The following is a 21,232-nucleotide window of genomic DNA, read 5'->3' as shown; positions in this document are numbered from 1 at the left end:
TTATAGCACTCCATTAGATTTCACCATACGCAAATCGCGTCTCGTAATGACCTAACTCAGTACGAAACCGAAGTAAAAAAAATTAATTATTAAGCCGCTACGCAGATTAATTAAAGTGATTTTGAGCTGCTATTCAACGTGAAAATTGAAGAAATTTGCATACATGGGACCGTGTAGCCGTAAGTACAGTACTCCAAGGGAAATAGTGAAAATTGACTAAAGTTATAATTTATAATAACAATGCAGTTGGGGACAGAAAACGATTAGTCTGCAGTAAAATGCAAGTTAGGGATTCTTCGGGTAAAGATGTTTATTGCTCACTTCGTCACACTTTCAAAACGGATGTTGCCATGAGGAGATATGGAGCCTAAGCCGAAGTAAGTACGAAGAAACCCTAATTTGCATTTTACTGCAGACTAACCATTTTCTGTCCCCAACTGCATTGTTATTATAAATCATTACTTTAGTCAATTTTCACTATTTCGCTTGGAGTACTGTACACTTTTATGAAAGTAAGGCGCGAATTAAACTTTAGTTTTGAAACAAGATGAATTAACCTTGAATTTGAATGTAATCTAGGAACATGTTTTTTATTTTGTTTTAATTTTACTTAATTTAAAACAAATTTCAAATTTGTGTAAAGGAATTTCGCGGGAAAACTAGGCGGCGCGAGAGAGACAACGACCGGGTGATGAGCAGTGCGACGGCGCGGCGGCAGTAGCGATAGCTCGAGACTCGAAAGAGAGTATCAAAGCGACGACGACACGGTGTTGAGTGGTGTACTGACTTGTATTTTTAATTTTGTGGAAATGAATTAATTTTTGAAACAGTCTCGTAACAAATCAGAAAGTCTCGTAACAAATCAGAAGAGGGATAATGTCACGTGCAAGTTGGTGAAATTTGAGTGCCGTGGTTGAAATTGCGACGAAGTTAGCGTCAAGGACTTGCACGAGCGAAAAACATCAGTATAAAAAAAACCGGCTATAAGTAAAGACGATTGTCACGTCGGGTGTGGCGATACGAATTTCGGTTAAAAGTGTCCCATAAATGGCTGAAGAGCAAACAAGCGATGAAAAAGACATTTGTGTGAACATGAATGAAGAAATCGACTTGGAGGAGGCGCCCCTAAGGATGGTTTCGGCGGCAACTAAGGTGAGAGACAGTGGGCTAGTTAATTTTGGGAAACGCAAGATTGCTTTATATAATTTTTTATTACGAGAAATTACAACGTAACTCGACTACAGGACAAATAGAATTAGTAACTACACACTATAAATCCAAAAACACGCGTTATGTGTGCCTAGTCACTCCTGGATCGGGTTACGGGGACAAAGACAACTGGCGGCACTAATTTTAGGCGATATTGCGCACCCGGGCGGGAAGTCAGGAGGGTGGCATAAACATTTTAACAAAAATTCATTTTTATTATTTGTTTTTGATTCGAAAACACCCTAAAAGTTGAAAAAAAAATATTTCACCAAATTTACTGATTTTTCTTTATCAAAAAACCCGAGTTATTTGTCACGAAATCTTTTGATATTTTTGAGGAAATTTTTTAAAATAACCTGATTACAGCCTTTGCATTTTAACGGACGGGACACTTTGCACTTATACTTATACACTTACACTTATACACTTACACTTATACACTTACACTTATACACTTACACTTATACACTTACACTTATACACTTACACTTATACACTTACACTTATACACTTACACTTATACACTTACACTTATACACTTACACTTATACACTTACACTTATACACTTACACTTATACACTTACACTTATACACTTACACTTTTACACTTACACACTTACACTCCGCGCCAATATTATCACTTAGCTGTAGTTCAAGTATTAATTAAAAGTTCGGTAATTTTTTGGGATGTAGCCGTTGGAAAACTTGTGCTGGCCTACGATCGTATTATCCAGTTTCCCTGAATCAAGCAAAGACTCGAAACACCAACGATTGGTGCACCTCAAACTCATGTGTGATTTCCCATTAACAGGGTTATTCTATAGTTCTAAGCCACATCGTTCACAAGCTATAATAGCATTTGAGTGACAGTTCTTTTCTGTACACAGTTGGGAAGTCGTTTGTGAACGACTTTGAGATTATGAAACTATAACTTGTAAGCTACACATTTCAGTGGGACGTTTACGTCGCTTAATAAACCTAAAGAGTTTAAAAATAGAGAGATGGCAGATGAAAAAGAGCAGTTAATGTACGCTAGTTGTTGCAAATAATGTTTTATACGTAGAATTTGCTAGCTCTTCAATTAATTGTGCATTTTCATTATTTTTAATAATTATTATTTCATCAATATTATGATCATAGTAAAGCCAAATCTCTCAACATTTCTTCTCGAGACAATGCTGATCGAGTGTTTTGTTTCACGAATATGTTTTTTTGGTTGTAGATGTTCTAGTTTTTTCCTGTTTTCAATACTTTCATTCGGGTTGTCTTCTTCAGAAAGAGTTTGTTTTTCTCCTTGCTCAACCTTAATCTTCCGTTGACTACGATATATACCGCTTCCATGATCAGGTTGTTGTTTATTATGGCTTTCAGTGTTGTTATTTGCAGTATGTATAGTAAAATTCTTTTAATTTTGGTCGAATGTTGTAATACGTTGTTGTCTTTCTCACTCTTCGAGAAAGTAGCTAGGAGCAAGAAGATAAACGATGGGCCGCTCTCGGCTCGAGCCAGGGGTATATTGTCTTTCTCGCACTTAGGTCAGGAAACTTTCGCAAGCCCATCTACGCCACCCACCCAAAATATATCAGTGATTCTCAACATCTTCAAATAATGCAACAAGCGCAGACAACAAGTGAATTTTATTTACAAACAATGTATAAAAATATTATATGTACAATATTTACAAATCTATTTACAATATAATTAACATTTCACTCTCACTTCCACTAGCTGTATCGTCAAATTCTCCGAAATCACTATCACTATCATTATCCGAATTCACGTTAATGAAAATTTCTTTTTGCACCTGGTCAAGACAAATTTGTTTTTTTATGTCTTCCTCTATTAGTTTGTCGCAATGATTGACTGTGTTGCTCCAAACTTCTGGTGTAACTTGATTTAAAACCCTTTGCCACGTTTGTAAAATAGATTCATCGGTATAATCAACTTTCCCGATATGTTTGTCGTAAAAAGTTTTACTTAACGCCCAAACCTGTTCTATCGGATTATAGTGACAGTGATAAGGCGGCAATCTTAATACTTTATGGCCATGTTCTTCAACAAGTTTGTCTACTTTGTAATTAATATTCTGTTTATTAGACTTTGCAGTTGCTAAAAGTTCTTGTTTAAAAGCATTTTGTGGGTGTACTATTTTTTTCTCTTCAAGCCACCTTTTAATTTCGTCTTTTTTCCATGATGTCGATGATTGTCTTTCTTCTACCCTTGAGTGGTAAGATGCGTTGTCTAATACAATTATTGTCGGATTTTCTAAAGACGGTGAAAGGTTTTCAAGGAGCCACTTTTCAAATACCTCCGCGGACATATTGTCGTGGTAATCGTCTGATTTTGCCTTTGAAGAAAATATTAGGGAAGCATTTTCCAAATTTTATGAAAACAAAAAAAATGCATTCGTTGTACTTAATAAGATATTTAACAAAATACATACCAATAAACAGAAGAAGCCTTCTCAAACTCGACTAACGGCGTTGGTAGATGTGTTTGTCCTCCAATACTTCTTTGAATCCCTTAATTGTCACGTAGGTATTTTCTTTAATCATCTGGTATCTAGTTTGTCTAACATCTATTTTTACAGAATTACAAACATCTTCAGTTTTTTTTCTTCTTTTTGGCTCGAGTATTTTGGGGAGCCTCCTTTTTACCCAAATTTTCTTTTATGACATTTTTTATAGTGTTCTTAGCAATTTTTAATGCTTCCGCAGCACGTCTTATGTAGCACTGAACAGGAATTACGGGCCCCAAGTTTTCTTTTCTAACATAAACTTAACAACATTCTTTATTAATTCACGACACTGTTTATCATATATTTTTTCGATGTAACTGACACCTCCTATCTATTATCAGACGTAGAAACGACTGAATTTGTGAGAGTGGGATAAGGGTAAAATGACCCTTAAACCCTTAAAACCAACTTTCTAAAGTGAAAGCCCTTATCTACAACCAATTACTTGTGTCTGAGAAACTATTCCTATTTTTACCTTTAGTGGTACTAATATCATTATAATGTGTTAGAAAGTTGCTGTAGCAGTAAATTAAGTAATTACAAATGAAACATAACATAATCTTCTAAGAGAGTAAGAGACAATGCTGTTTACAAATTGTACACATTAAAAAGTCTTTGGGATTTAATAATCACTTTCAAATTGAAATTCATAATTAACATGTATATTTGTTGATAATAGTAAACATTTTGTTTATAAAGTTGACCAGGCAAACAAACAAAAGATATATTAATTTATTTAACAACAATAAACATAACAAATACCAAAGTGGTATCCCATAGTTTGGGAACGACTGGTAGACCCTCCCATTTTCAGCTACGCTTGACGGTTTGTATTTTGTTTCACTCATTCGCATAGTAACAACAAAGACAAAACTAGTAGCAGATGGGAAAGTGTTATTTGATACACTTATACAACATTCGGCCAAAATTAAACTACTTTTAGTATACAAGTCTTATCATACCATCGACTATTTTTATGTCTTGACAAACAAATTTGTCAATTCTCAGTGGTAAAGAGTCACTCTCACAACTTATTTTTTAAGTCATTAAAATAACTTTCCACTGGTGCTGAAAAAGCCGTTAATTCGATGGAATCAAAGCTTCTTCGTCATTATGGCAGACCACAATGTGTATGTCCTCAACAATTTGCTAAAGTCAGGCAGGTAATAAAAATTTTCCCTTTCGGTTAGGAGTCCACTTGATTTGGTAATATACTTGCTTTTGATAATTGATTCAATAGCATGTATTCAAAGTACTCACCTTTTTATTTTTCAAGTCAAATTCTTCACATTCGAACATGTTCTGTAAGTTTTTTTTTAAAAGGCGCTTTATCATCATCTTCAATTTCTATTCGGTCTATTTGTGCTAAATTAAATATAACTTCGCATTTTTGCTTGGTAAAAATAATTTTTTTGTCATGGCCTTCATACAAACTATTAGCTGTTATTAAAACATTTTCAATCAAATTTTGTGCTTCTTCAAAATTTGTAATGCGTATGCAGGACAATTCAGATAAAATGAAGAGCCTGACGATCTGGCAATGCAACCCAAAAAACACATTTCATTTACGTTTTTGATCCAATTTAAATTAGGATTTGCAAATTGAATCCAAGTTATCAACTTATGTCACTCTGACATTAGCGCAGAGAACGATCATTATTGCGGAATGATAGAGAAAGTAGAGAGGTCTTTTCGGTGTAAAAATTACAATACAAAATGTATGAAAGAATGAAACATTAAAGGTAGGTGATCAGTTTTCCAAAACCATAAATTGCAACAATAAACAGGAAGACAAAAAAATTACTTTTAGCGAAAAAAGTGTTCAAAATGCTGGCCTTCTGCTTGTTTTTCTTGGAAGAAAAATGGCCCGATTAAACGAAACACGAATATGCGAGATGTCACGCTAAATGTTGACCAAAACAATTTATTGGAAATGTGTTTCACTTATCCACAGTGGATTTTTTTGAGCATAGTAATGACTGTTGTCCACTATCATTGTTAGAAAGTTGGGCTTCATCACAATAAAAGTTTCTGAAGTAAGTTGTTGCCAACTTGTATTTATGTTTTGATAAAGAGACAAAACTCTAATCTGTGTTCAAATTCAGTTTCCCTGAGTTCTCGTACTAGCTGAAAATGATAGGTAGAAAATTTATTTTTTCTCAGAATGACAAACTGAAGTCTGGCTTGTTGGTTCTGTGTTATGTAAGCTATTAGACGAACTTCATTTTCCAAAGTCTTAGCAGTGTGTTTTCTTTTTTTGCAAAGAGGCCAATTTCTTCTAAGAAATTGGAAGAAAGGACGTTTAAAGACCATGCCTCTAGGATATTGTTTATGTTGGAAATGTTGGGCAAACAAATTCATTACATCAACAGCAATGCAGGATACAATGTGACAATAATGACTAGCACCGATGTCAAAGCTTGTCAGGCTCTGTCAGCAACATAAGATAACTTGGATTGCAAATGCAAATCGTAATTAAAATTAGATTAAGACGTAAATGGAACTTGTTTTTTGGGTTTCACCGCCAGATCGTCAAGCTCTTTATCTTATGTGAATCTGTATGTCTAGCAATTTTTTTTTAAATAAAAACTTTTAATTATAGGTTTGTTTCTAAAGCAATTCCAATAACTGACAAATTTCATTATATGCGGATAATCAATTCCAATAAAAATTTTCACGTTTGATGTTGAATTGCTTTTAGTTCCTTTTGGATGTAGCTACTTAAATTTGCCTCTCCAGCAGTTGAATAGGCTATGGCTATATAATGGCTCCAAATAATGCAAACGAATGATCGCACACTACAGTTTTGGGATATTTTCCATTACAAGCTCCTATTAAGTCCGTTAGCCAAAACGTTATCTGACTCATGGTTTGACTTTCAGACAACATTTGACCAACAGGTATTTGCCCATCTGTTTCTCCCACACGCACAACTGCAGTATAAAGAAATATATGACAATGTCTATTATCAAAGTGTCGCTCTAATTTTTTACAAACCGTGCCTGTGGCATCTATAAAAAGTTTTGTTTCTTTTTGCTTCCAATATTCTTTATACAAATTATTTGAGAGGGTAATCAATAGAAAACAAAAAAGGATCTAATCCTATTCTATGTACAGTTGTACAAAAGTTTTCCGTGTATTAGGTTGTAATAGCGATTCTAAAGGATCGAGTCCTGAGTTTGTCTCGGAAAACTTTAATTTTTGATTCATTTCCTGTCGGCATTTTCGCAAAACGTCTAATGAATACAGAACTCGGTGATCCTCATTTTCTTTTGCTTGTTTTCTTCTTTAATTAATAGCCATTTTTACGCCACAAATTTTTTTTTCTAATTCTTCGCGTTTATCACCCTTTAAGAACCTTTTTTTTGTATTAGAATGTTTGGATTCGTTGACATAAAAATAATGAAAATTTTGACAGGTTCTACGTCATTAGGCTTCTCAGATATCCAACATTTCAATTGAGCTTTACATTCCGGACAGTAACTTTTACAAGTGAAATAATTTTCGGCATATTGAAAATATAACTTATATTTTTTAAACATTTAAGTACATGTGGTTTTTGTTTGAGTGATAAAATTGCTAAACATTACATTAGTCCAGATTGATTTTAATGAAAACCTTGTATCTAAAATTGAAGTCCAATTTGAGAAATTAATAGTAAAAAAAATTTCAGATTGATATAAGTCATCGTCTTCCATTTCATTTGCTGTTTCATGATCTGAATTACTGTCATATTTGTTACTAACTGATGATTTTGCTGGATGATCACCTAAGCGTAAAAGACAATTTTTTCGATTTTTCTTTAGAAAGGTATAAACTGCTCCTGGGGTTAATTTGTAATCAAGCTCTTGGCTAATTTTTGTCCAAACCATCGCAGTTTTATGTCAAGACTAACAAATTTCCTCCTTATATAACTTTAAAATTGCGATAATTTTGTCGCTTTGGACACTAGGTTTTCGACCAGCCATATAAAAAATTACATTCATGAAATAATAATAAGTTTTTAAACAAGCCCTTTTTTATTTTTTGTAAGAACGTATTCAACTGTCATCGTCTTCGGCTTTGCCTCTGAGCTGGCGCTGCCAGTCATTTATGGGTGTAAAATTCTTTCTATATTTCATATCAGGAGAAATCAATAATTAAGCAATTAATGTTATTTTTATAATACTCCCTGAGTTTCTTATCCAACTCCTTTTCTCTAAATAATAAGCTTATATCATTACCATCACATGATGGAAATATTGAAAGATAATTACATTGTAAACGAATTGATTTTGGTACTCTATACCAATCCTGCTTTATATAAATAAATCATTGAAGCATTCATTTTTCTTCCTCGTATAGCTACAATCAATCAAGTTTTGTTTATATATATATCTAGTTCGTCTACATCGACTATGTCTTCTATATCTGATGAATTTCGCTTTGCTCATGAGGTCCTTCCTGTAGGTCGAATTCTTTCATCATCAAACACATTTTGTAATAACTGATATTAAGGCTCTTCTAAATCTTTCGCATACAAGTAAAAAGTATGAGTATGAGTATGAGTTGAGATATATAATGAATGCGTAGAAATACTTCATAATTGGTTAAATTTAAACTCAAAAAAAAGGATTACAAAAGGATATTCTCGACGCAGACGATGGGCTGATTTCTTCAGAGTTGTGGACCGTTTTTGACTTCGCCTTTGGCTCCGGGACTCTTAAATCCCCTCGTGAACCTTTGGTAAACTCTGGGCTGATTTCATCAGAACTTGCTTTTTTAAACTGAATAAATGAGTCTAATACACATCAGATCCAAAGAAAATGATTTTGAAATAAGTTATTCTGGAAGTCCTATTAATTTATCCTGATTAAAAGGTAACCGGAAACTGGGTGGATGTATCCGGTTTTCATAATTACCAGATTAAAAGGCATGTTCCCTTTAGTAAGTCTACTAAGTTTTGTAATATTTGGTCAAATGATTCCAAAGTTATGGTGCAAAAACGTCTTTCCATACCCCTTCTTCCCAGGGCTGTAAAAATCTTATCAGTTTCGATAGAACACGACTTATTATCTCAATTAGCATCATTTTATAGGTCCTTTTTGAGGTTCATTTTTTGTCACACAAATACGAATAACCCTGTACGCTTGTACTCCAAATATTTCACATCTTTAATATTGAACCAATGCATCCTAAATATTTACCAATTATACATACCAATATTTACCAATTATACATACCAATATTTACCAATTGTACATACTTTATATTTAATATTCGCATTTCCGTTACAAATCAGCTAAATCAATTTATAAATTTTAATGGCGAGTGCTTAAATTTTGTTCTAGATATTCTGGAATCGTCTTCGACTCTGGCACAGATTTATGAATTCTGAATGATTTTTTCTTGTAGAATAAATGGTACTTGTCGTTCATAGACGACATTTATTTCCGAAACAATATGGGTTCGGTCTTAAATATCACAGAGATATTAGAGGTGGAAATATTTTTTAATCTATAAAAAAATTTGCAATACCTGTATTAGGTTTTTTATATCATAATATATTAAAACCTTTTTGGAAAAATAATAAAGAGGATATCATTCAAAGTGTAACTTCAGGTCTTAAAAATATAGCGTTAACATATGTAAAATCACCGCCATTTTCTACATATAAAGAGGAAATTATAAATCCCATTCTAAACAAAATAAGAGCAAATTCGTTGAATGAACACTTACGAGGCGACGGATTAAAAAAGGTTAAGTCAAAAAATTCGAATAAGTTCCTCATATGCAAAGCGAATCGATTGACTAAAACATCAAAGGAAATTATTAAAAATCTGCTGAAGACTGAGGTTTCCTAAGAGACTTCTTTTTATTTAAATAAATGGAAAACGTTATGGCCAATTTATGGCGTATTGATGAAATGCCTGTAATTTATGAATCAACAAAAAGTTATAATTACAATAAAATAAGAGAAAGTAATATCAATGTGAAAGAACTTGAACAGTATACTCTCGAAACTAACATAAGCGGATGGAAACATTTATCAGGTGCTTATATTTTTGTCAAATCTACAATTAAAAACAATCCAAATAATTATGTAATTGTATCAAATAATCGGATAAATGATTTTGACTATATGAGGTTATTCTATGAAGAGGTATTAATAGAAGAATCAAATTATGTGGGTGTTGCTACGTTAATTTCAAATCTGATTGAATTTTCAGATGTTTCTGATACTTCAGCATCACAATTGTGTTAGTATCAAGACACAGCAGATTCAGCAGATACGTCTCAAGCAAATATGATGCGCAGAATAAATCGGAAAAATTTAAAGATTTAGACGTTGATATAAAAACTATTGTTTCAAAAATCGCAAATAATTCTACATTCAATAAAGGATATTTAGAGAGATGGTTAACTAAAGATGAAAAAACTATTACAAAATTTATTCTTTTATCTAAAATTTTTCGATTTGTACGAGACTGTAACAAAGTTTTGAATGGAAAAATTCGTATTGAATTACGTAAAAATCGAGTGAAAAATATATTACTGAAAAAATATTATCTTCATTATTTATTAACAAATCTAACTTTCTTTGTGGATGGAATGCACTAAACTGTTATCGTAGTAATTTGTGGTTCTCTGGAAGTGGAAACTGTCGCGTTGTAAATAATCAAAATAAAATATCTATAGTTTTTATAGTTTTTTCTAGAGCGGAACGAAATGATAATTTTACCAAGACAATGGTGATTTTTGATAATATGAATTTAGAAAGAATAAATATTAAAATCAGTGGTACCCAACATTCTACTTATGAATTTCAGGTGAATAATGAGGATTTACAACGCTTGTATGCATTCCTCTCTTGTAATTATAAAAAAGATTTGGATGCAGGTACGTGCGTTAGCTATAAAGATTTTTGCAACCTCTATTTAGTTGTTGCTTTTGATGTAACAAAAAAAAAAAATGAAAATTTGTTTAGTAAAACAAAATCATCTGAATTAGAAGTTAATTGGACATTAAAAGATTATCAAAATGTTAATTACCTTATTTATGCTGTAGTTGAATCTCAAAGAATTGCAAATATGAATATCAAAGATGAAAACATTTACTTGGAAATGAAGTAGAGAATACGCCTTTGGCTAACGAGGCTTTGCCGAGTTTTTAATTAAATAAATGGCTGAGTCAAAGACTGGTAGCGCCAGCTCAGAGGCAAAGCCGAAGAAAATGAATGATTAGAAAGTATATTTATCGTCTTATCAAATAAAAAAACTTTAAAGTTGTAAGAAAAAAAAATAGATTGTAATATAAGATTTGATTTGACTGAAAGACCTAATAAAACTATTAAATTAAGAGAAAAACAGATCGATGAAATTAAAAAATGTAAAAAGGAGAAAAAATACTGTAATATAAAATTTTCTCCAACAGAGGTAGGTGGATTTTTACCTGCTTTAATTCCTGCAGCGTTAGATGTAGCCAAAGCATTGGGATTAAGTGCAGCTGGTTATGCAGGTACTAAATTAGCAAAAAGCCTTTGGAGATGGTATAAAAAGGAATAAAAAAATACAAAAAAGTCGAACATATGGAGAAGGAATAAAATTGATAGGAAAAAGGGGTTAAGTAATATAGAAATATCTGATATTATGAAAAATGAGAATAATTCGTGTTTGTCTCATGATTCATGAAGCTACGCGAAATTTTCGAGGCGTTTTTGCAATTGACATGTTACCAAAAAAAATTAGAAAAGATGAATCAGGTATTATTAATTTTCAAATCTCTAATTGTTTTGGCTCACACTGGGTATGTTACATAAACAAACCACATTTAAGAAATATTTTATAATTTGACAGTTTTGGTATTTCTCCACCAGAAAAAATTGAAACATATTTATTAAGTAGCGGAAAAAATATTGCGTGTAATAGTACGCACTTTCAAATGAATTCATCTGTATTATGTGGTCATCACTGTTATACCGGGTGCTCAAAAACCGGCCCACCGACTCAATGGTGTGTAGTAGAGAATAGCTTACATGTAAAAGTAACAATAGTAAAAAAAATCATTCTGTTTAAGTTGTTGATAAATAATTAATTTTAAATAAATGATATGTGACAACGTTGTCTACCGGTCGTGATAGCAATTGAATTTGATCAACATTAAAAATAAATTATTTTTGAAACGGTTTCCTAGGAAATAATTTCCAGTGCTGGCACATCTAATAAAATTGCGATTTTTCGATGAATTTTAATTTTTTTAAATTAAAAAAACTGCTAAAGTTTGATATAAAAAAATAATGAAACTAAAGAAATTAACAAATTAAATTTACAGCTTCAGATTTTTTAAAATATGACTTTAGGACTTTCTTCAATATTTTTTCCATAATTTACAAATGCTTGTCAGCTGCGTACCACTGGGTGCGCCAGTTTTTGAGCACCCTGTATGTAATAATTAATGTAAACAGAGGCAAATATTTTTATGATATATTAAATTTTTTTAAGCAGATACCGTGTAGTTTAAATGAGAAAAGATTCGCCTCGTTTATAAGTAAATAATAGAAGAAACAAAATTTATTAATCTTACAAACTGGTGGAGGAAGAATTGCATTAGAACCGGATAATATTGAAGACATTGTTTAAAACGAAAAGTAAAATTTTTTTATACCAAATATATTTTAATGATGATAAAGTAATCATAGATCATATGAAAAATAATACATTATACTTTACATTGTAATGTCCTTTTTCCGGGCGGCTTTGTCGGAGATCGGGTTGCGGTTGGGCCTTTTGGAAAGCCTCAAGAGAGAGAGAAAACGGGTTTCTAACTCAAACCAATTATTTATTCTATCAAACTGTACAAATAAAAATAACAAATCCCCAAGATAAATAAAAGTAATAATAATAACTATCCCTAACTATATACACTATTTCCACGGTTGTCCTCGGTCGTAATTTCCCTACCAAGCCCCAGGTCGGTCTGGGCGGTGGAGATGGTGTGCTGGTTTGATGCGCAGCAAGCACCACTCGTCGGAGCTCTAGGTCGGTCGGGTCGGTGGAGATGGTGTGCTGGTTTGATGCGCAGCAAGCACCACTCGTCGGAGAAGGTTTTGCCGGTTTGATGCACGGCTCGACCCCCAGAGTTACTCACCGGTTTGATGCACAGTGAGCAACTGCTGGAGAACGCTCGGTTTCGCCCTTTTATTGGCGACACGGTGTAAACAAACCGAGCGCCGGTGGTGGTGGAACTGACTTGAGCGCATGACTCCTACGTCACCATAGAATCGTCCGGAATCCGGATGCTTCATTACAACATTTAATTTTCTATAGCTGATCCAGAATAAAATATTATTATTAAATGAAAGAATATTTACAAAAAAGAATGTACGTTTATTGTAAAAGTTATAAATATTTTTTAATATAAAAAATATGTTCTTCCTTTGGAAAAGCTTTATTTGCAACATCTGCTTTAGGTGGAATAGTTTTGCTCCCGCTTTTTGCAATTATTCCTTAATAGAAATAGAAATTTTAAATAATCAATTCAATACAACAGTTAAACTAAATGAAGTTTTATTCAGAATCATTGCATTTGTTTAATGCTATGAAAAGCACAGAAATTAAAATTAATTTGCTTGAAAAAGACTTTATTAATAATTTAAAATATTTTCCGGTTGAGACATACCTTAAGAAAATGGGACTCAATGGTTATTATTTTTTTTTTCACATAAATGACTGGCAAGGTCAGCCCAGAGGCGAAGCCGATGACTGAATAAAATAAATTAAATTATTTGAAATAAAGACTGATAATTTATTACATTTATTATTATTATTATTATTATTATTATTATTATTATTATTATTAACATAGATTCTTTGCTGAGGTTAACACCTTTATAGCAAAATATCAAGAAATACGGTTTCGTGTTAAATAAAACACCATTGAATAATGAAAAATGAAATACAATTTTAATCTACAGTTAAATTAGTTAATTAATAAAGGTTAATGTTAATTATTGTAATGTGTCATATTGATTCTTGAAGGAAGAAACAGTAACAGCTGCAACAACGTTATCAGGCAAGCCATTCCATATATCAAATGCACGATTTGTCAAATAATTCTTTCTAACGGTAGTCTTAAATGGTTCTTTTTTCAGCTTATAAGAATGACCTCTAAGTCTGTCATGATATTGAATTTGCAAGAAATTGCGTGTTACTCCAGGAAATAAACCATGAGTAAGCCGAAAAATTTGAATTGCATCTGCCCTGTTTTGACGAGCACGTAGATCTGGTATTTTGAGTATTTCAAGACGTTGTTCATATGAAACTTGTCTTAAACAGTGTGTCCATCTAGTTACCAGGTGCTGAGTTCTTTCCAGCAAATCAATATCCTTTAACAAATAAGGTCTCCAGACTGGAATGGCAAATTCCAAATGCGGCCTTATGTAAGTGATGTACACCTTTGAAATAAAACTGACTGAAGGATTTGGAAAAACATGCTTTAGCAAATAAAACATTTTACGCGCTCGACCCACTGATGCTAGACATTGCTCTGACCATCCTAACTTATCATTTACAATGACCCCTAGATCTTTGGTTGAGGTTTTTACACTCAGGAGTGTGCCATTTATATGGTAAAGGTACTGTGATGATCGCGGTATTTAAAATTTTATTTTATTAACCAGCGCAAAATATTCGGAGTCAGTTTAAACGTTTAGTTCTTTGACAATATTAATTCAACTTCAATTCAAAAGTTGCAACAAATTTTAATTTAACTTATTTATTCCTTTGTTAGCATTAAAATGTTTAGAAAATTATCGTTCCCACGAAACTTTCCAAGAACTGTTAAAAACGTTATAAATCGCCAAATTGGGTGGTCGAAAGGCCATGTGTTTTAACAAGTGGATATGCAAAGATATGGGGGTTGGCGACGGCCTGGCTCTGCACCACAGTCGCCCAGCTAATCCAATGATTTTCTCACAAAAGCATAATTAATTTACTTTCGTTTAAAATAGCCAAAATTTATTGATAAACCTAAAATTAAATCCAAAATTTTGTTTAGAAATTAACTAGTCACGTTTCAAAAAGAAAGGAATTTATGAGCCAATTTAAGGCACGTTGATGATCAGTAAACAACTCGAGAAAGAATCAAAATTTCATCTTATTCAAAAATTCCCGTAACGTTTCGTACCAAAAAGTTGAGTCTTTATGCAGTGTACTCCAGTCATCAAATAAAATTGAATAATTTATTTTATTCGGCGTAATTGTTAACAAATTGTTGCAAAACTTCAAGAACGAATTGGTCGATTGAAATTCATGTCTGTTAACTAGATTAGTATAGCCAAAACGACGTTGGTCAAGTGCCGCTTGAATAGGGGGTGTTGACAAATTCGTTACAGAACAGAGCTTTTTAAAAGAATATCAAATTACAAGCACACATGTGCATTCCTTATAAGAAATTGCAGCGAAATTAACGTTTTCTTTGTTAAATCAACATCAGATCACGAAACCAGTAGTTTAGAAAAACACGCGAAATTTTTCTGAACATTTTGATGTAAAATTTAACCCTAATATTTAAGGCGCAGCCGTCGAAATTCGGATGTATAAATCATTCTATTTAATTAAATTATTGTAAGCAAAAAAATTGCATGACACGATTGCTGCCCGTTACTAACATAATCCTAAGAGGAAAGTAGACAGGAAAATCCCTAAGGAAATTGGAGAAAAACGCGGAAATGTTAAAATAGTACCGGTGTAGTACTGGGGGCGACATCTAACAACGGGTAGTACGACCAAAATTACAGTTTCCTCACGGGGTTCTTCCTTATATTTTCTGTGTTATTTAAACAAACAAAATTTGTTGTTACACAAAATTCATTTCATTGTGTTCCCAAAAACAACTTCAGACCTGACAACAACCAATTTTGGAGTTTAATTTCTCTTTCAGGATATTTGGGGAAATTCCATAGCGTTCTTGTATTGTATTCAGTTCAGATCGACGATTACCAAATTTAATGTTTAATTATAATGAAATTGTTAATCGGAAAACACCCCAGCTGTTAATTAATAATAATATTTAGAAAGTTAAACAAGGTTTGATCAAATGCCAAGACATCATAAGAGTCAGATTTGCAAAATTTCGCATATGTGGAAACTACTTAACAAGGGTAGTGGGGTAAGCGAGTTAGTGTAGCTTACGCAAGATGAGCCCTTGACTTTAGGGGGGATTCGATTTTTGACGGTCTTTCGAGGTAGTCGATTGTCGTGTTGCCCTTTAAATTTTTATAAATTTAAAAACATCTTCGTTTACCTTTTAGTGCGTCTAAATTGTACTAAGTGCATTTAAGCGTAATTTTAAATTAAATTAATTTAAATTCTTGAATTAAGTGATAGCGTTAGTGATTAGTGAGTAAGTTAAAAACGAGACAAGTTTAGTGTTCGTTCGATTAGGTAGTGCTGCGAACTACAACACCTGGGAAGCAGCTAACCCCCTGCGTTAGGAGGATTAAAATTTCTAGGTAGGCCCTCAAAAGGATTAATTAATTTTTTATTCATTTAATATTATAATATTAAATCATTTAAGTCATTTCGAAATAGTGATCATTATCATTCATTTCATAAATTCTCTCGTAACCACCAAGTTATTAAGCATCGGAAATGCCGAAAAGACCAGTAATTATTTAAATTCTTGTGCTTCGTACTACGTCAGCTATATAAATTTTAAATAAATCATTTTCAACTTAAAATAACTCGCAACAAACAATTTCATATTTTTCAATTCAACCATCCCACCTTTAAATTACAATATTAAAAGTTCTTTATATTCTTTGCTTCTAACTTCTAAATCTGTTACGACAAATTTGAGTGAAACGGCATCAAACAAATATTCAACTACAACAAAAGTCTAAATCCAAAACCCACGGTGCTAGTCAAACTGTTGTACACAGATAATTTAAGGTTGCATACACCAAAATATTACGAAATAGAAGGATTTGTTGCTAGTTAAGGATAGGTTTAGAGTAGAACGATTTCTCTTCCGCAACGCGTTAGGCGATAAAGCAAAAGAGTGTTTCTCTTTTGCGTCCAGATCAGAAATTACAGGCTCGTGAGTTGGCCATCTTCATGGGAAGAGTCGTAGTCCCCGGGGACGCTCTTCCCCAACTTTAACAAGGTCTAAGACGCGGTGGCAGGTCGTAGTTTCCGCCCGTTGTACTTAGAATGGACGTTGTAATTCCCGTCCCAACGGCAAGTACTTCCACGTACTTGCAGGCTACTACGGACGATCGAGCAGACATAATCATCCGTGATTATCTGTAATAAACTGATATCGCGACATGGCAAAGTTCTGCACAAGTCTTTGTCAAAGCTCGTGGACGGAAAACTTTAGAGAGAAATTACTTCTACATTTATTCAGATTGATTTGTAAAAGCTTGTATGTCCGGGTTTTATTCGTAATTCATTCTAGGTGTTGATCACCTGACTTTTACCGGAGACGGAATTTCGGCACTAGGGCGCAAAATTCAATGCGATGCACGTATCAAAGATTCCGCGAGCATGTTATAATCCGCCTTTGGTACAAGTAATTTAGAAACGCGTTGTCAATTGCCTGGATCCTATGAGTTCGAGCAATATCATCTGAAACGTAGGTTAATTTATTTGGACATTATCGAATTAAATTAATTCATGTTAAATATTAACGTCATATCATATCAATAAAACTTTTTCGTATCACTCAGCAACTTCGAAACTATTTACTTGGAATTTCAAACGAATTGTGGTTACGACTCTGAGATATGTTTTGACGACATTACTATACAAAAACAAATAACAATTGGCCAAATTTGATCAAACTTTCATAACCATTGATTATTGTAATCCATCCAACGGAATATTCATTATTCTTGTAATAAATAACTTTGGAGGAAACTTGTGGTTTAAATTTCTTCTCCCATGCGTTTTGACACTACTTTGAATCCGGACTTGCGTTACGGATAAATCCGGAACCCTTTCTGATAAGAATTAAGATCAAATTACGATATCATTATAAGAGTGACTTCGTACATCAAAACAACACAACGTAGGTAAGTGAAATGATCATGTAGCGTATCAATTAACTAGACGAGCCAAACCATTTCAAAAAAAGAAAACAAAAGTAAAATTCAAGATTAATTAAATAAATCAATTAAAATAAGTTGTAAATCATTTAAACATCGATCAACCATCATCAATCACAGTCTCACTACAGTACTTTGGGTTGTTGTGGCCACACTGAAGTACACAGCATTTTGCAATATTTAGTGGTATTTGCCACTTCTCGCTCCATTGGAAGATTAAATTAAGTTGGTCTTGCAAGTCCGTGACAAGTGGGTTAGCAAATAACTTAATATCATCCGCATATGCTGAATAGCTGTCCAGTGAAAACAATAAATCTGCTGTATATAACAAGAATAAAATTGGTCCAAGAACTGATCCCTGTGGGACCCCACTTAATACTGGTTTAGAGTACGAAAATTTACCACAGACTTTTACACAATAGTTTCGATTTGATAGAAACGCTCGGATCCAATCAAGCAAATTTCCTGTTACACCATAGGACTCCAGTTTTGCTAACAAGAGATTGTGAGGGACTTTATCAAAGGCTTTACTAAAATCAAGGTAAATTATGTCTACAGGTTGGTTAGTGTCTAACATTTTTGTCCATAGATTTGTGCAGGATAGCAAATTTGTGACAACTGACCTACCTGGTAAAAAGCCGTGCTGATGCTCAGGTATTAAATTATTTTTTCTCATGTAAGTTAATAGTTCCTTGACTATAACTTTTTCCATAATTTTACAGCATGTCGACGTGAGACTTACAGGTCTATAGTTAGCAGGATCAAGTTTATCTCCTGACTTGTACAAAGGCGTGATTGTTGCTTGCAACCACTCGTAGGGCAAAGTGCCTTGTAAGAATGATTTTGTCATCATTTTGGCAAGTGGGCCCGACAACGAAGCAGCACAAGTTCTCAGGAGTTTGGGAGGTATCTGATCCGGACCTGGAGCTGTATTTAATTTAATGGCACAGAGTTGGCTTTTTACCAGATCCGGAGTAAAATTAATATAAGACAACCCACTAAATGTACTTGTAGGCATAAATGACGGTATATTATTATTAATGTTTAAATTATAGGTAGCAGCAAAACTGTCCGCTAAAGTGTTTGCAGTTTCTGTATGATCGGAGCAGAGTAGACCTGAAGCATTTCGTACTAAAGGGACCGACACACGACTAGAGATAAATTTACGTACATGGGAATAAAATAGTTTTGGTTTATTTAATATAGAATTTTCATAATTACACCTGGCTATTTGTAAATCAGATTTTAGTTGGTTAGAAAATCTTTTATAAGCAGAAAAATTATCTTCAGTAGGCTTCCTTTTAAATTTTTTCCATAATTTAGCTTTGTATTTTATTTTGTCAAGCATGTGTTGATTTATCCACGGTTTATCTTTTCTCAGTCGGTTTGTAAACAGTCTGGAATTTGTTGTAATGCAAGTTTGTAAAATCGATTTAAAATGTTTCCATTGTTCTTCCGCATTTAGTGAATCTAAACCATTCCAGTCGTAAGTCAAGAGACTTTCGTCTATGCGAGTGTAGTCAACAATTGATGTTGTTTTAATTCTTGCATTTGGCTCTGAATATATCATAATTTGTAACTCAATTTCGATTTTTGAATGATCAGATGTACCTACAGGATTCGAAACGTTTAAAGACGATACAAGGTTAACGTCAGACAAAATTACCAAATCAAGTAATGAAGGACGTTGTTGGGATCTAAATCGTGTAGGTTCAGTGACTATTTGTGACAAATTATTCTCCAAGAGCAATTCAGAAAATTGTTTTTCGATGATTGTTTGACCTGTTGTGTTTTTAGCAGACCAGTCTATACATGGAAAATTGAAATCTCCCATGATAATTAAGTTAGGATACTGATTAATAGTTGATTGTATGGTATTAAATAGATTTTTATCATTTTCGTGATTGTTAAAAGACGCTCCTGTTGGTGGTCTGTAAATACATGCTATAACAAAGGTTTGTTCATTTCCTTCAAATTTTAACCATAGAGAATCATAAGGTTTAACAGATATGCAAATTTGAGTAATTTTAAAAAATTTTGAAATTTTAATTTTATCTACATAAAAACACACACCGCCACCTTTTTGAGATAGGCGATCATCTCTGTAAATAGAGTAATTTTCAATGTGTACAGCATCATCAGAGATAGACGGATTAAGCCAAGTCTCCGTGAGTGCGATAATAGAAGGTCTAAATTCAGTTACTTCTAATAACAAATCATTAAATTTTGAAGATAAAGATGCGATATTCGTATACAGAAGAGCCATTGAACAAGGGTAAATATTTAGTTTTTTTGATGTGAAATAATTTTTGGTACGTGGTTAACGTATTTAATTGTCAAGTCCTTTTCGCCAACATCAAGTCTTCGCTTTAATTCATCACGCAAATTGTTTAAATGCTTTAGTTGACCCGGGGTTTTATCATCACTAATAGTAATGTGAGCAAATTGTGGGTGCTGCAGCAAAGACGATTTTTTCTTCAAGCATAGACGTGCCATTTGTTGAGTTTTAAATTGCAATTTTAATAAGCGAGGTTTATCACCGACGGTTTTTCCTACGCGAAAAACATTTTCCGGACCAATCACAAGTGATGGATCAATGACCTCGAGGACATCATTTACCACATCCACGTCTTGTTTATTAGCGACAGGTTTAACATTGTACATAATAACATTGCACGCACGAGCCGACCTGTCCACAGATTCGGCGATAATTTCTTCGCGGTTTATAGCTTGAGACGTATTGTTATTAATAATAAGAGATTCGAGTTTGCTAAGACGCTCATCAAATGATGATTTTATGTCATTTACGAGTTTTTTAATTTCTGAAATTGCTGTGATAGTTACGTTGCATCTATTACAAAACAGTTTGATATTTGGAGAGCGAGACTGAGAAATAAAGGCGATTTCATTTTCGCTTATTTTGAGGCAACGACAGTGAATATTTAGCGAACAGCCGTCACACACCACGATAGGTGTATCACGACTTACGCTTTTAAAACAGTGGCAGCAATTAAATTCAGCCATTAAATTTAGTGATTTAAACTGAAATTAATGAAATTAATGTAGACAAAATTTGGACACCAGACGCTCACTCTGCGACAGAGCGATAAATACTAAATTTTCACTGCGCCGCGCCGCCGCGATACCAGCTGCTGCTGCTATAGAGGGGCGAGCGCTATCTTATACTGCCGCGATAAGATATAATTATGCGTATCTAATGACGGATATTAACGAATTAAACAAGAATAACTTACCGAAATCGCAAAAATAGTAATTTCCAGAGGAAACAACAACAACCACATACACCCAGATATCAAATTCAACAATCAACACCAAGAATCAACCACTGAAAATGAATCCCAAAGGCAAGCTTTGAGCTAATTTGAGCTAATTAATAATTTTTTTAATTTTTCTCACA

General features: G+C 33.2%; 1 long non-coding RNA gene across 1 annotated transcript; it reads left to right on the top strand.

The window, feature by feature from the left end:
* Window positions 1-14,403: 14,403 nt before the first annotated feature.
* Window positions 14,404-19,770, top strand: LOC107398743 (uncharacterized). The gene is made up of 3 exons (XR_010333410.1): window positions 14,404-18,468; window positions 18,537-18,818; window positions 18,870-19,770. It is a non-coding gene; the product is annotated as an uncharacterized LOC107398743 (long non-coding RNA).
* Window positions 19,771-21,232: the final 1,462 nt, after the last annotated feature.

The sequence above is a fragment of the Tribolium castaneum genome, chromosome 3 (assembly GCF_031307605.1).
Source record: "Tribolium castaneum strain GA2 chromosome 3, icTriCast1.1, whole genome shotgun sequence".
Taxonomy (NCBI): Eukaryota; Metazoa; Arthropoda; class Insecta; order Coleoptera; family Tenebrionidae; genus Tribolium; species Tribolium castaneum.
This window is presented reverse-complemented; position numbering and strand designations above follow the sequence as displayed.